Source organism: Triticum urartu, chromosome 2A (assembly GCF_056163025.1).
Source record: "Triticum urartu cultivar PI428250 chromosome 2A, HENAU_Tu73, whole genome shotgun sequence".
NCBI lineage: Eukaryota > Viridiplantae > Streptophyta > Magnoliopsida > Poales > Poaceae > Triticum > Triticum urartu.
Genome location: NC_141874.1, coordinates 234,534,940 through 234,549,500, shown reverse-complemented (window position 1 = coordinate 234,549,500; position 14,561 = coordinate 234,534,940).

The window sequence follows — 14,561 nt, the reverse complement described above, 5'->3', positions numbered from 1 at the left end:
GCAGCAGCCTGAACCTGCTCTATCGGGATATAGTGTGTAAAATGGACATAGAACCCCTCGAGGATCAAACCCACCAAAACCACCTTTAAAGGTGTCATCCCACGTGTAGAGGCCTGTTGCGCAGGCTCAATAAAACTGGAAGTAGTCTTCGGATCTCCGAACAACTTCCGAAGCGAGGAGTTAATCTTCGATATCGTCCCCTTCCGCAGTGGCTATCATGCACTGCTCAGATGAACCGCATTTGCCAGATTCAATGCGGTACCGCATTATGCATACCTCAAGCTCAAAATGCCAGGACCTCGTAGGGTTATAACAGTCAATGGAAACACAGAACGCTCGCTCCACACAGAGGAGCACACTACGGCCCTCACAGCAGAAGCGCAAAGCAGCCTTATGAGGCAAACCGCCAATTTGGTGAAAAAGACCCCGGACACCTTCAAGCGAGTCCGGAGTACCCTGCAAAAGGATCGCCAGGCACGTTTAGAGCTCACCTAGCAATTCGGCCTCCGTCCTAGTCCGAGTCAAGCGGCGAAATTTGCGCCGCGCGTACATAATTACACACTCAAGATACCATGGGCATATGAGGAGGCAGGGACCATAATGTGGCTCAACTGCTTCAGGACCCGTATACCTTTAACATTTTCTTCCTTTCAGGCCCCTATTCTATGAAGGCCCTCTCCGGTCGTCTGATTATCGGACCCATCACGGGAAAGAAACACCAAGGAAGCAAGAAGCTTTGACGTACAAGGGAATCCTCAGGTGGTCTCTGATAACGATCGATATACCTGTTTTGCATACCCACACGTAGCTTGACCTTGGATAGGAGATGTCAAATAGTCCTATTTTTTACTTATTGCACTACATGTATGCATACGCTTTGACGTATCATTTAAATAACAATATATAGCATCAGCTCATTATTGCATTCCTTTATCTCTTTTTTTCCCTATCTGCTTACTTATGACAAGTTGCACCCGTACATTCTGATACGACCAGTGCGCCAGGGGCTTCAGTTTACCCCATAACACGGCATGAAAAGTCCGAAAACTTTCGACAGTGCGGCACACCGAACTTATAGCATTATATGCATCAACTCCGAATCATGTCTTGGGTCAATAGTTGGGTTTTCTCGGCTCCCGTGTTTTGGTACCTTACGTTCCACTATATCGGCTAAGGTAGCACTGGGAGAACTACTATGACTGTGTCCTGGTTTGTCCGGACGAGCACCTCAGTAGAGAAAGCCAAAAACTGACTGTCATGATGCGGCGAGAGCTGGTCGCTGTTCGAGAGTTCTCAAATCCTTAAAGATGGTTTCTGCTTCGGGCGAGGAGTCGGCCTTGTCTGATTTAGGCGTGCATAGCGCCCCAAGTTCGGCCTTCCGAATACTAGGGGCTTCGCCAAAATTTAAAATTGTAGAGTTCTATGGCTAAGTGAGAGTGATAGAGCCTTATAGTCCGATTGCCTGGTTTGTTGTGTTGAACGCCTCCTTCAAAGGACCCAAAACTAGGATAAAGAGTGATCAGATTTATCCTGAACACCTCAGTACTAGTTACATGGGGGCAGAAGCCGACGACTGGCCAACTCTCAAACTTTATAAACGGCCGCATAGAAGGTAATATTTTAAATTAACAAGCGTAACATAGCGCACATGAACTCGTTAAATATTATAGGATCAATGAGTACATTCATTCAAATATTACATCCTTAGCACATTCATCTGCCACAAGGCGAGCACCCTTCAGGACACTGTCATAATACTTTTCGGGGTGGCGATGCTCCTTGCCCTTCGGTGGCCGCTCCTTCACCAGCTTTTCGGCGTCCATCTTCGCCCAGTGCACTTTCGCCCGGGCAAAAGCCCTGCGCGCACCCTCAATGCAGGCGGACCGCTTTATACCTTCAAGGCAGGGGCAGGTGTTTACAAGCCGCCTTACCAGGCCGAAATAGCTGCCGGGCAGGGGCTCGCCAAGCCACATCCGGACTATGAGGCCCTTCATGGCCAGTTCAACCACCTTGTGAAGTTCGACCAGCTGCTTCAACTGGTCGCTCAAGGGCATTGGATTTTCGGTCCCAGTATACTGAGACCAGAACAAATTCTCTGTCGATCTCCCTTCCTCGGCCCGGTAGAACTCCACGGCATCTAACACACTGCGGGGTAGATCTGCGAACGCTCCTGGAGAGCTCCGAATTCGGGTAAGTAAAAGGAAAGTTTCCTTCACATGCTTGCTTTGCATAAAGAATGCCTTACCCGCCGCTATCTTCCTGACCGCCTCAATTTCCTGGAGGGCCTTTTGGGCTTCGGCCTTGGCATGTTGTGCGTTCTCAAGGGCCTTTGCAAGCTCGGATCCTTGCGTCTTAGAGTCATGCTCCAAGAACTTATACTTCTTGACAAACTCCTGGAGCTCTTGCTGAACCTCGTCGACTCGGGCCTCTTGCTTCTCGCACTCGGCGCGCTCCTTGGCTGCTTTGCCTTCGGCCTCGGACAGCGCCTTCTTCAGGGTCGCCACCTTGGTCGTGGCCCCTAGCAAGATTCATGACGATCCTGTGATCTAACAACCAGTTTCCTTTTTCTTTATCAATAAACAGACGAGGTATCACTTACCTTTGTTCTCCTCGAGCTGCCTCTTGGTAAGGCCAAGCTCTTCCTCGGACCGCTCAAGGTCCCGCTTTAGTGCGGAGACCTCCGCCCTGTGAGCGGCAGCGGCCAGCAGTGAAGCCTTCTTATTCACATAGACATATTCTGATTAGACTCTTGTGATTATTATTTGATCCTCTGTTCGGCCTTTCTTCCGAACACCAAACAGAGCATCAGGGGCTACTGTCTATGCTGTAACATTTTCTCACAATTTGATTACTTACCTCAAAGCCTGTTAGGAGGCTGGCACAAGCTTCAGTCAGTCCGCTTTTTGCGGACTGAATCTTCTTGACCATCGCACTCATGATAGTGTGGTGCTCTTTGTCAATCGAAGCGCCGCAAAGCACTTCCAGCAAATTGTCGAATGACCCTGGATGGATAGAGGCCATCGGCACAGACTTGCTGCCCCCGGCATTAGAGCCCAAGGGAGTCTTGCCCCTCATGCTCCCAGCGTCGGTAATGTTGCCTTGGGGTGCTTCCGGAACTGTCTCCCCTTGGTTCGGTACCCTTTGAGACAGCACCTCGACATCGTCCATAGGGCGGGGGAGGAGGCGGTCGGGAGTGAATCACTATTCATCTCCGACGGGCCCAAAGACTCATCCAAAGAGGATATGTCGATATGAGCTTTGGAGGGGCTGCATGATCATGTTCGACATGATAAGAAGTAATAGAATAAAACATACCAAGAACTATTACGGTATCCGTATACTTACGATTTCGCCAGGGGCTTGTCCCTGGGTAACCACTCCTCTTTGCTAAAAGCGGCCGCCGTGGAGCAGTCCGGAAGGAGAGTCCTTCCCTTCTTGGACCCTTCGGCTTCCCCTGACGGGGCGGCCTTCCTTTTCTTGTCTCCCCCGGCTAGGGGGGAGAACTTTCCTCTTCCTCCTCCTCTTTTTCGTGGGAGGAGGGCGCCTCGGTGTTATCGGACGATGATTCCGATACAACCTTGCGCCGGAGAACTTTACTGGTCCCCGTGGCCTTCTTCTTGGCCTTCTTCTCCGGTGCCTCATAGGGCGCCGGAACCAGCATCTCTGTTAAGAGAGCACTTGCTGGATCTTTCGGCAGTGGGGCGAGACAATCAATCCGCTCCACTGTCGTGACCCATTCCTGTTAAATGGCGTGGAGGCTTAGATCCACCACATTATTATACTGAGGAAAGAAACATCTTATGAGATATAAGGAGCTTACCGGATTGGCAGGGCGCTTTGCGCTGAGTCCGCGATCCTCGGTAAGCGAAGGAGGTACCTCGGTGGACTTGAACAGCACCCTCCAGATGTCCTGGTGTGTCGTGTCGAAAAGCTCTCGCAGCGTCTGGTGCTTAGCCGGGTCAAACTCCCACATATTGAATGCACGTCTTTGACACGGGAGGATCCGGCGGAAGAGCATGACCTGGACCATGTTGACAAGCTTGATTTTCTTGCTTATCATGTTTTTAACACAGTTCTGGAGTCCGGTCAGCTCCACCGATGAACCCCAGGATAGGCCCTTCTATTTCCAGGAGGTGAGCCGCGTGGGGATGCCGGATCGAAATTCGGGGGCTGCCACCCAGTTGGTGTCGTGCGGTTCGGTGATGTAGAACCACCCCGATTGCCACCCCTTCACTATCTCCACATAGGAGCCTTCGAGCCAGGTGATGTTGGGCATTTTTCCCACCATGGCGCCTCCGCACTCCGCTTGCTGGCCGACAACCACCTTTGGTTTAATGTTGAAGGTTTTCAACCACAGGCCGAAGTGGGGCTTGATGCGGAGGAATGCCTCGCACACGACGATGAACGCCGAGATGTTGAGGATGAAATTTGGGGCCATATCGTGGAAGTCCAAACTGTAGTAGAACATGAGCCCACGAACAAATGGGTGGAGGGGAAATCCCAGCCCCCGGACGAAATGGGTAAGGAATACAACCCTTTCGTAGGGTTCGGGGGTAGGGACTATCTGCCCCTCGTCTAGGAGCCGGTGTGCGATGTCTGCGGCCAGGTATCCGGCTTCCCAGAGCTTCGTAATGTTCTCCTCCGTAACGGAGGAGACCATTGATACGTCTCCAACGTATCTATAATTTTTGATTGCTCCATGCTATAGTATCTACTTTTTTGGACATTATTGGGCTTTATTATCCACTTTTATATTATTTTTGGGACTAACCTACTAACCGGAGGCCCCGCCTAGAATTGCTGTTTTTTGCCTATTTTAGGGTTTCGAAGAAAAGGAATATCAAACGGAGTCCAAACGGAATGAAAGCTTCAGGAACGTGATTTTCTCACCGAACATGATCCAGAGGACTTGGACCCTATGCCAAGAAACAAAAGAGGAGGCCACGAGGTAGGGGGTGTGCCTCCCCCCAGGCGCGCCCTCCACCCTCGTGGGCCCCCTGTTGCTCCACCGATGTACTCCTTCCTCATATATATATACCTACGTACCCCCAAACGATCAGAGATGGAGCCAAAACCCTAATTACACCGCCGCAACTTTCTGTATCCACGAGATCCCATCTTGGGGCCTGTTCCGGAGCTCCACCGGAGGGGGCATCGATCACGGAGGGCTTCTACATCATCACCATAGCCCCTCCGATGAAACGTGAGTAGTTCCCCTCAGACCTACGGGTCCATAGTTATTAGCTAAATGGCTTCTTCTCTCTTTTTGGATCTCAATACAATGTTCTCCCCCTCTCTTGTGGAGACCTATTCGATGTAATCTTCTTTTTGCGGTGTGTTTGTTGAGACTGATGAATTGTGGGTTTACGATCAAGTCTATCTATGAACAATACTTGAATCTTCTCTGAATTCTTTTATGTATGATTGGTTATCTTTGCAAGTCTCTTTGAATTATCAGTTTGGTTTGGCCTACTAGATTGATCTTTCTTGCAATGGGAGAGGTGCTTAGCTTTGGGTTCAATCTTGCGGTGTCCTTTCCCAGTGACAGTAGGGGCAGTAAGGCACATATTGTATTGTTGCCATCGAGGATAACAAGATGGGGTTTCATCATATTGCATGAGTTTATCCCTCTACATCATGTCATCTTGCTTAAGGCGTTACTCTGTTTTCATGAACTTAATACTCTAGATGCATGTTGGATAGTGGTCGATGAGTGGAGTAATAGTAGTAGATGCAGGCAGGAGTCGGTCTACTTGTCTCGGACGTGATGCCTATATACATGATCATGCCTAGATATTCTCATAACTATGCTTAATTCTGTCAATTGCTCAACAGTAATTCGTTCACCCACCGTAGAATACTTATGCTCTTGAGAGAAGCCACTAGTGAAACCTATGGCCCCCGGGTCTATCTTCATCATATTAATCTTCCAATACTTAGTTATTTCCATTGCTTTTTACTTTGCTTTTATTTCACTTTGCATCTTTATCATAAAAATACCATAAATATTATCTTATCATATCTACCAGATCTCACTCTCGTAAGTGGCCATGTAGGGATTGACAACCCCTTATCGCGTTGGTTGCAAGGATTTATTTGTTCTGTGCAGGTATAAGGGACTCGCGTGTAGCCTCCTACTGGATTGATACCTTGGTTCTCAAAAACTGAGGGAAATACTTACGCTACTTTGCTGCATCATCCATTCCTCTTCGGGGAAAAACCAACGCAGTGCTCAAGAGGTAGCAAGAAGGATTTCTGGCGCCGTTGCCGGGGAGTCTATGCAAAAGTCAATATACCAAGTACCCATCACAATCCCGATCTCCCGCATTACATTATTTGCCATTTGCCTCTTGTTTTCCTCTCCCCCACTTCACCCTTGCTGTTTTATTCGCCCTCTCTCTCTCTATCCTCCCTCTCTTTTCCCGTTTGCCTTTTTTTCTCGCTTGCTTTTTGTTTGGTTGTGTGTTGGATTGCTTGCTTGTCACGATGGCTCAAGATAACACTAAATTGTGTGACTTTACCAATACCAACAACAATGATTTTATTAGCACTCCGATTGCTCCTCTTACCGATGCTAAATCTTGTGAAATTAATAGTGCTTTGCTGAATCTTGTCATGAAAGACCCGTTTTCCGGCCTTCCTAGTGAAGATGTCGCTACCCATCTAAATAGCTTCATTGATTTGTGTGATATGCAAAAGAAGAACGATGTGGATAACGAAATTGTTAAATTGAAGCTATTTCCTTTTTTGCTTAGAGATCATGCTAAAGCTTGGTTCTCGTCTTTGCCTAAAAATAGTATTGGTTCATGGAATAAGTGCAAAGATGCTTTTATCTCTAAGTATTTTCCTCCCGCTAAGATCATCTCCCTTAGAAACGATATTATGAATTTTAAGCAACTTGATCATGAACATGTTGCACAAGCTTGGGAGAGGATGAAATTAATGATACATAATTGCCCTACTGATGGTTTGAATTTGTGGATGATTATACAAATTTTTTATGCCGGATTGAATTTCGCTTCTAGAAATCTTTTAGATTCAGCCGCGGGAGGCACTTTTATGGAAATCACTTTAGGAGAAGCTACTAAACTCCTAGATAATATTATGGTTAATTATTCTCAATGGCATACTGAAAGATCTACTAATAAAAAGGTGCATGCGGTAGAAGAAATTAATGTTTTGAGTGGAAAGATGGATGAACTTAGGAAATTATTTGCTAGTAAAAGTGTTTCTTCTGTTCCTAATGATATGCCCTTGTCTACTTTTATTGAGAATAATAATGAATCTATGGATGTGAATTTTGTTGGTAGGAACAATTTTGGTAACAACGCGTATAGGGAAATTTTAATCTTAGGCCTTATCCTAGTAATCCCTCTAATAATTATGGTAATTCCTACAACAATTCTTATGGAAATTATAATAAGATTCCCTCTGATTTTGAATCTAATATTAAAGAATTTATTACTTCGCAAAAGAATTTCAGTGCTTTGATTGAAGAAAAATTGCTTAAGATTGATGAGTTGGCTAGGAACGCTGATAGAATTTCTCTTGATGTTGATTCTTTGAAACTTAGATCTATTCCACCTAAGCATGATATCAATGAGCCTCTCAAAGCCATGAGAATTTCCATTGATGAGTGCTAAGAAAGAACCGCTAGGATGCGTGCTAAGAAAGATGCCTTTATAACAGCGTGTTCTTCTAGTTCCTATGAAAATAAAGATGAAGATCTAAAAGTTATTGATGTGTCCCCTATTAAATCTTTGTTTTGCAATACGAATCTTAATAATGATGAGACAGACTACGATCCACCTTTACCTAGAAGGCGTTCCAAGAATTCGGAGTTTTTAGATCTTGATGCTAAAATTGATGAAAGTGGGATTGAAGAAATTAAAACCCTAGATGTTGCTAAACCCACTATTTTGGATTTCAAGGTATTTAATTATGAAAATTTCTATTTGATTAATTGTATTTCCTTGTTGCAATCCGTGCTAAATTCTCCTCATGCTTATAGTCAAAATAAAGCGTTTACTAAACATATCGTTGATGCCTTGACGCAATCTTATGAAGAAAAACTTGAATTGGAAGTTTCTATCCCTAGAAAACTTTATGATGAGTGGGAACCAACTACTAAAATTAAAATTAAAGATCATGAGTTTTATGCTTTATGTGATTTGGGTGCTAGTGTTTCCACGATTCCAAAGACTTTGTGTGATTTGTTAGGTTTCTGTGATTTTGATGATTGCTCTCTAAATTTGCACCTTGCAGATTCCACTATTAAGAAACCTATGGGAAGAATTAATGATGTTATTATTGTTGCAAATAGAATTATGTTCCCGTAGATTTTATTGTTCTTGACATAGATTGCAATCCTTCATGTCCTATTATTCTTGGTAATCCTTTCCTTAGAACGATTGGTGCAATTATTGATATGAAGGAAGGAAATATTAGATTCCAATTTACATTAGGGAAAGGCATGGAACAGTTTCCTATAAAGAAAATTAAATTACCTTATGAATCTATTGTGAGAGCCACTTATGGATTGCCTACCAAAGATGGCAATACCTAGATCTATCCTTGCTTTTTATGCCTAGCTAGGGGCGTTAAACGATAGCGCTTGTTGGGAGGCAACCCAATTTTATTTTTATTCCTTGCTTTTTGCTCCTGTTTAGTAATAAATAATTTTTCTAGGCTCTGTATAGGTTGTGTTTTTGTGTTTAATTAGTGTTTGTGGCAAGTAGAACCGTTGGGAAGACTTGGGGAAAGTCTTGATATCTTGCTGTTAAAAACAGAAACTTTAGCGCTCACGAGAACTGCTGCCATTTTTATTTGGAAAGTGCTATTTAGATAAATTCCTCACGTTCAGAAATTTATTTTAGAATTCTTCGGGTTCCAGATCTTGCGCTAGCTACAGATTACTACAGACTATTCTGTTTTTGATAGATTCTATTTTTCGTGTATTGTTTGCTTATTTTGATGAATCTATGGCTAGTAAAATAGTTTATAAACCATAGACAAGTTAGAATACAGTAGGTTTAACACCAATATAAATAAATAATGAGTTCATTACAGTACCTTGAAGTGGTCTTTTGTTTTATTTCGCTAACGGAGCTCATGAGATTTTCTACTTTAAGTTTTGTGTTGTGAAGTTTTCAAGTTTTGGGTAAAGATTTGATGGATTATGGAACAAGGAGTGGCAAGAGCCAAAGCTTGGGGATGCCCATGCCACCCCCAAGATAATCTAAGGACACCTAAAAGCCAAAGCTTGGGGATGCCTCGGAAGGCATCCCCTCTTTTCGTCTACTTCTATCGGTAACTTTACTTGGAGCTATATTTTTATTCACCACATGATATGTGTTTTGCTTGGAGCGGCTTGTATGATTTGAGTCTTTGCCTTTTAGTTTACCACAACCATCCTTTCTGTACACACCTTTTGAGAGAGCCATACATGATTTGGAATTTGTTAGAATACTCTATGTGCTTCGCTTATATCATTTGAGTTATATAGTTTTGCTCTAGTACTCCACTTATATATTTTAGAGCACGGTGGTGGATTGTTTTTATAGAAACTATTGATCTCTCATGCTTCACTTAGATTATTTTGAGAGTCTTAAATAGCATGGTAATTTTCTTAAATAATCGTAATATGCTTGGTATTCAAGAATAGTAAAAACTTTCTTATGAGTGTGTTGAATACTATGAGAAGTTTGATGCTTGATAATTGTTTTGAGATATGAAGATGGTGATATTAAAGTTGTGCTAGTTGAGTAGTTGTGAATTTGAGAAATACTTGTGTTAAAGTTTGTGATTCCTGTAGCATGCACGTATGGTGAACCGTCATGTGATGAAGTCGAAGCATGATTTGTTTATTGATTGTCTTCCTTATGAGTGGCGGTCGGGGACGAGCGATGGTCTTTTCCTACCAATCTATCCCCCTAGGAGCATGCGCGTAACACTTTGCTTTGATAACTTGTAGATTTTTGCAATAAGTATATGAGTTCTTTATGACTAATGTTGAGTCCATGGATTATACGCACTCTCACCCTTCCACCATTGCTAGCCTCTCTAATACCGCGCACCTTTCGCCGTTATCATACACCCACCATATACCTTCCTCAAAACAGCCACCATACCTACCTATTATGGCATTTCCATAGCCATTCCGAGATATATTGCCATGCAACTTTCCACCGTTCCATTCATTATGACAGGTTCCATCATTGTCATACTGCTTAGCATGATCATGTAGTTGACATCGTATTTGTGGCAAAGCCACCGTTCATAATTCTTTCATACATGTCACTCATGAGTCATTGCATATCCCGGTACACTGCCGGAGGCATTCATATAGAGTCATATTTTGTTCTAAATATCGAGTTGTAATTGTTGAGTTGTAAGAAAATAAAAGTGTGATGATCATCATTATTAGAGCATTGTCCCAGTGAGGAAAGGATGATGGAGACTATGATTCCCCCACAAGTCGGGATGAGACTCTGGACGAAAGAAAAAAAGGGGGGAGAAAGAAAAGAGGCCATAAAAAAGGCCCAAATGAAAAAAATGAATGAGAGAAAAAGAGAGAAGGGGCAATGCTACTATCCTTTTACCACACTTGTTCTTCAAAGTAGCACCATGATCTTCATAGTAGAGAGTCTCTCATTTCGTTACTTTCATATACTAGTGGGATTTTTTCATTATAGAACTTGGCTTGTATATTCCAATGATGGGATTCCTTAGATTGCCCTAGGTCTTCGTGAACAAGCGAGTTGGATGCACACCCACTTAGTTTCTTTTGTTGAGCTTTCATATACCTATAGCTCAAGTGCATCTGTTGCATGGCAATCCCTACTCACTCACATTGATATCTATTGATGGGCATCTCCATAGCCCGTTGATACGCCTAGTTGATGTGAGACTATCTTCTCCCTTTTTGTCTTCTCCACAACCACCATTCTATTCCACCTATAGTGTTATATCCATGGCTCACGCTCATATATTGCGTGAAGATTGAAAAAGTTTTGAGAATGTCAAAAGTATGAAACAATTGCTTGGCTTGTCATTGGGGTTGTGCATGATTTAAATACTTTGTGTGGTGAAGATAGAGCATAGCCAGATTATATGATTTTGTAGGGATATTCTTTGGCCATGTTATTTTGAGAAGACATGGTTACTTTATTTAGTATGCTTGAAGTATTATTATTTTTATGTCAATATGAACTTTTATTTTGAATCTTTCGGATCTGAATATTCATACCACAATTAAGAAGAATTACATTAAAATTATGCCAAGTAGCACTCCACATCAAAAATTCTGTTTTTATCATTTACCTACTCGAGGACGAGCAAGAATTAAGCTTGGGGATGCTTGATACGTCTCCAAAGTATCTATAATTGTTGATTGCTCCATGATATATTATCTACTGTTTTGGACATTATTGGGCTTTATTATCCACTTTTATATTATTTTTGGGACTAACCTACTAACCGGAGGGCCAACCCAGAATTGTTGTTTTTTGCCTATTTTAGGGTTTCGAACAAAAGGAATATCAAACGAAGTCCAAACGGAATGAAACCTTCGGGAACGTGATTTTCTCATCGAACATGATCCAGAGGACTTGGACCCTATGCCAAGAAACAAAAGAGGAGGCCACGAGGTAGGGGGCACACCTACCCCCCCCAAGGCGCGCCCTCCACCCTCGTGGGCCCCCTGTTGCTCCACCGACGTACTCCTTCCTCCTATATATACCTACGTACCCCCAAACGATCAGAGACTGAGCCAAAACCCTAATTCCACCGCCGCAACTTTCTGTATCCATGAGATCCCATCTTGGGGCCTGTTCCGGAGCTCCGCCGGAGGGGGCATCGATCACGGAGGGCTTCTACATCATCACCATAGCCCCTCCGATGATTTGTTAGTTGTTCACCTCAGACCTATGGGTCCATAGTTATTAGCTAGATGGCTTCTTCTCTCTTTTTGGATCTCAATGCAATGTTCTCCCCCTCTCTTGTGGAGAACTATTCGACTTAATCTTGTTTTTGCGGTGTGTTTGTTGAGACCGATGAATTGTGGGTTTATGATCAAGTCTATATATGAACAATATTTGAATCTTCTCTGAATTCTTTTATGTATGATTGGTTAACTTTGCAAGTCTCTTTGAATTATCAGTTTGGTTTGGCCTACTAGATTGATCTTTCTTGCAATGGGAGAAGTGCTTAGCTTTGGGCTCAATCTTGCGGTGTCCTTTCCCAGTGACAGTAGGGGCAGCAAGTCACGTATTGTATTGTTGCCATCGAGGATAAAAAGATGGGGTTTTCATCATATTGCATCAGTTTATCCCTCTACATATCATGTCATCTTGCTTAAGGCGTTACTCTGTTTTCATGAACTTAATACTCTAGATGCATGCTGGATAGCGGTCGATGAGTGGAGTAATAGTAGTAGATGCAGGCAGGAGTCGGTCTACTTGTCTCGGATATGATGCCTATATACATGATCATGCCTAGATATTCTCATAACTATGCTCAATTCTGTCAATTGCTCAACAGTAATTCGTTAACCCACCGTAGAATAGTTATGCTCTTGAGAGAAGCCACTAGTGAAACCTATGGCCCCCGGGTCTATCTTCATCATATTAATCTTCTAATACTTAGTTATTTCCATTGCTTTTTACTTTGCTTTTATTTTACTTTGCATCTTTATCATAAAAATACCAAAAATATTATCTTATCATATCTATCAGATCTCACTCTCGTAAGTGGCCGTGTAAGGATTGACAACCCCTTATCGCATTGGTTGCGAGGATTTATTTGTTTTGTGCAGGTACGAGGGACTCGCGTGTAGCCTCCTACTGGATTGATACCTTGGTTCTCAAAAACTGAGGGAAATACTTACGCTACTTCGCTGCATCATCCCTTCCTCTTCGGAGAAAAACCAACACAGTGCTCAAGAGGTAGCAACCATCCACTTGCCTCCTGCTCCAGACATGTTTGGAGTGGTTTTACGGAGAAAATGCGAACTTGGGCGCTAGAGCTCGAGTGCGCAAGAATGGATGGGCAGGGAAGAAGAAGGCGTGGGTGAAAAGGAGGAGTCCTTGTCCCTTTATAAGGGCGTAAGAAGCTATGCGCCTCCCCACCTGCCTGGTAAACTCACTTATTCCCCAAGTGCCGTAATTGATGGCGCGGTTGGGTTACCCACACCCATATTGATGAGAATTCCGTGATAAGGGGACACGATCTCTACTTAGACAAGACATGCCAAGAAAACCACCTCGCAATACGTGTAGTAGCTGGTTAAGAAAACCGGTTCGAATAATGACCGGGCCATGGCGTGATGTCACGTTATGAGAAGTTGTCAGCAGATTAGATTTGTGGAAATATTATACTCTCTACGGTGGTATGTGGAATTCGTTTTGCAGAGCCGAACACAATCCTGGTGTTCAGAATCTTCTATGGAGTACTCGGAGAAGGAACCCGCCTTGCAATGCCGAAGACAATCTGCGCGCCGGACTCATCGTCATTGAAGCCTGGTTCAGGGGCTACTGAGGGAGTCCTGGATTAGGGGGTCCTCGGACAGCCGGACTATATACTTTGGCCGGACCGTTGGACTATGAAGATACAAGATTGAAGACTTCGTCCCGTGTCCGGGTGGGACTCTCCTTTGCGTGGAAGGCAAGCTTGGCAGTTCGGGTATGTAGATCTCCTCCCTTGTAACCGACTCTATGTAACCCTAGCCCCCTCCGGTGTCTATATAAACCGGAGGGTTTAGTCCGTAGGACAACAACAATCATAATCATAGGCTAGCTTCTAGGGTTTAGCCTCTACGATCTCATGGTAGATCAACTCTTGTAGTACTCATATCATCAAGATCAATCAAGCACGACGTAGGGTATTACCTCCATCGAGAGGGCCCGAACCTGGGTAAACAGTGTGTCCCCCGCCTCCTGTTACCATCCTCCTTACACGCACAGTGTGGGACCCCCTACCCGAGATCCACCGGTTTTGGCACCAACAAGCGGTGAGGCGCAGGACGGCATGGTTGAACTGGCTCGGGTATGGACGGCTCGGCCTCGACTTCAACTACTAGCCTTGGAGGGCGTTGCGGTTGAGGTTGCGGTGGACGACGACGTCGGGGTATCAACTCCGGCGTGATGGAGGAGGGCGGCAGTTGATGGGTGGAATGGGGTGGCGGACAGAGGACGCCGGGGTTTCACGGCTGGTGGAGAGATAGTTTTTGCGCCCACGGAGTACGAATGGGGAATTGGACGGGTGGGCGGGGGGGAGGGGGAGAACCATGTTACTGTCTGGGATGCGCTTGTTTTTGGATTTTTTGAACAGAAGATGGGACGCGCTTGTTTGAAATTTGGGGAAAGTACAAACTTTGCCGCCCTCTTAAATTTCGGACCTACTACGGGTCGTGGGTAGGATGGTAATCCCAGGTGTCCCAAATAGTGGGCGGGCCGCGGGAGCGATTTCGGCCGCGCGCATGTGTGCTTAGGCGGCCATTGTGTATGAATGTTTTTCGAAGGCGGTTGCGTGGCGTCTAGATGAAGCTACAAACCTACCCCGGT